Genomic DNA, 3,191 nt, shown 5'->3' with positions numbered 1-3,191 from the left:
AAAATGCAGAAAAAATGGTTTTTATTATGCCCTAGGGTGTTTAACATTATAGGGTAATACCGTTTGGTCTCAAGAACATGGGTGCAACATATATGAGGGCTATGATGATGATTTTCCATGATATGATCCATAAAGAGATTGAGGTGTACGTGGATGACGTAATTATCAAATCCCGCGAGAGTTCAGATCATCTAACTCATCTGGAGAAATTCTTTAATAGATTAAGAAAGTACAGTTTGAAGTTAAACCCCGCTAAGTGTGCTTTTGGTGTGCCATCAGGGAAGTTGCTGGGTTTCATAGTCAGTAGAAGAGGCATCGAGTTAGATCCATCCAAAATCAAGACAATTCAGGACTTGCCACCGCCGAAGACTAAGAAGGAAGTTAAGAGTTTCATGGGTCATTTGAATTACATTAGTAGGTTTATCGCGCAGTCAACAGTCATATGCGAGCCAATTCTCAAGATGTTGAAGAAAAATGTATTGAACGAGTGAATAGAAGAATGTCAGAGAGCTTTTAACCGCATCAAGGAATACTTGTCTGCACCACCGGTTTTGGTTCCACCAAGAGAAGGAATTCCATTATTTCTTTACCTATCAGTCTCAGAAAATGCTTTCGGATGTGTCCTCGGGAAAAATGATGAGACCGATAGGAGAGAGAAAGCCATTTACTACTTGAGTAAAAAGTTTATGCCATATGAAGACCGTTACACTCTTGTAGAAAGGACATGTTGTGCTTTGACTTGGACGGCACAAAATTTGAGGCATTATCTGTCGTCCTACACAACATACCTCATCTCGAGAATGGTCTATTGAAGTATATTTTCCAAAAGTCCATGCCTACAGGAAAGCTAGCCAAGTGGTAAATGTTGCTGAGTGAGTTTGACATTGTGTATGTAACCCAAAAAGCAATCAAGGGGGAAGCCTTAGCAGATCATTTAGCAGAGAATCCAGTTGATGAGGAATATGAACCACTTCGAACTTACTTTCCAGATGAGGAAGTTTTGTTCGTAGGAGAAGACATTATAGAGATTTACCTCGGATGGAGGCTATTTTTTGATGGGGCGGTGAATTGGAGAAGTTTTGGTGTCAGAAACGGGCCAGCATTATTCGGTTACTGCTAAGTTACGTTTCCCATACACCAATAATATGGATGAATATTACGCTTGCATCCTGGGTCTCAAATTGGCACTTGATATGGGTGTTCATGATTTGTTAGTCATCGGGGATTCAGATTTGCTGATTCACCAGGTACGGGGAGAATGGGTGATAAAAAATCCCAAGATTACTCCTTATGTGGAGCTGGTGCAAGAATTATGCGGAAGATTCAAGGAAGTTGATTTTAGACATATCCCACGGATACAAAATGAGTTTGTTGATGCTTTGGCCACTATATCTTCCATGATTCAACACCCGGATCAGAGTTACATTGATCCTTTGGAAATAAGCTTGAAGGAGAAACCCGCGCATTGTGTACACGTGGAATAGGAGCCTGATGAAAAGCCTTGGTACTATGACATTAAGAGGTATTTGGAATCTAGAATATATCCTAAAAAGGCTAGTAACAACCAAAAGAAGACAATCCGGTGTTTGACAAAGAATTACTTTCCAAGTGGGGAAATTCTTTTTAAGAGGATTCCTGATTTGGGATTCCTAAGATGCGTTAATGCTACGAAGACAATAAATTGATAAAAGAGGTACACACTGGAGTTTGTGGGCCCCACATAAATGGGTTTGTCGTTGCCAGAAAGATCCTGAGAACCGATTACTTTTGGATGACTATGGAAAATAATTGTCGAAAGTATGTGCAGAAATGTCCAAAATGTCAAACACATGGAGATTTGATTCAAATGCCTCCACATGAACTTCATGCAATGAATTCACCTTAGCCTTTCGTAGCTTGGGGAATGGATGTTATCGGACCAATAGAGCCATCAGCATTGAATGGGCATAGATTTATTTTGGTTGCCATCGATTACTTTACTAAGTGGGTTGAAGTTGCTTCATACAAAGTCGTTACTAGGAAAGTGGGTGCAGATTTTGTCAGGAGTAACTTGATTTGCCGATTTGGAGTGCCAGAATCAATCATTACTGATAATGGGGCAAACTTGAATAGTCACTTAATGAATGAAATTTGTGATCAGTTCAAAATCGTGCATCGCAATTCGACTGCGTATCGTCCTCAAATGAACGGAGCTATGGAAGCTGCCAATAAGAACATTAAGAAGATCTTGAGAAGGATGGTTGAAAATGATAGATCATGGAATGAGACGCTGCCTTACGCCTTGTTAGGGTATCTCACGACAGTTAGAACCTCTATCGGGGCAACGCTATATCTATTGGTTTATGGAAATGAAGCAGTGATACCTGCTGAAGTTGAAATACCTTCCCTAAGAATTATCCAAGAAGCTGGACTAAGTAACAAAGAATGGGTTCGTGCTCTCTATGAACAACTCATGTTGATCGATGAAAAGAGAATGGTCTTTATATGCCATGGGCAACTGTACCAACACAGAATGGTTCGTGCCTTTAACAAGAAAGTGAAAGCTCGAACATTTGAAGTGGGGCAACTAGTTCTCAAATGAATATTCCCTCACCAAGAGGAGTAAAAGGGCAAGTTCGCTCCAAACTGGCAAGGGCCATACATAGTTCGCAAGGTACTGTCTGGAGGAGCTCTGATTTTATCTGAGATGGATGGCAAGGAGTGGACCAAACCAATCAATTCTGATGCGGTAAAGAGATATTATGTTTGAACAACATTCTAGTTTTTGTGTTTTCTTAGTTTACTTGTAATCACCTTTGTAATAATGTTGTTTTCTAGTGTGTAACTGCCTAGAATCTCTTTCCCCTATGTATGAACTACGTTTGACCTGAATTCCTAAGAAAGGGATACATAGGCGGCCTATGTCAGCTTCGGTCAACCCCTTAGAATAATTTATTCTTTTCCTTTATATATGAACTACGTGATGACCTGAATTCCCAAGAAAGGGATACGTAGGCGGCCTATGTCGGCTTCGGTCAACCCATTAATTTCTTTTGTATGTCCCTAGCGTAGGTATGAACTACGTGATGACCTGAATTCCCAAGAAAGGGATAGTAGGTGCCCCAACGATTCGGTCATATAACCCCAGGAAGTGAAAACTGGGGCAGAATTCTTTAGAAGGAATCTTGAAAATTCACAAGAGAAGATCGACA

This window comes from Capsicum annuum, chromosome 8 (assembly GCF_002878395.1).
Source record: "Capsicum annuum cultivar UCD-10X-F1 chromosome 8, UCD10Xv1.1, whole genome shotgun sequence".
In the NCBI taxonomy this organism is placed as follows: Eukaryota; Viridiplantae; Streptophyta; class Magnoliopsida; order Solanales; family Solanaceae; genus Capsicum; species Capsicum annuum.
Note: the sequence above shows the minus strand (reverse complement) of the source record.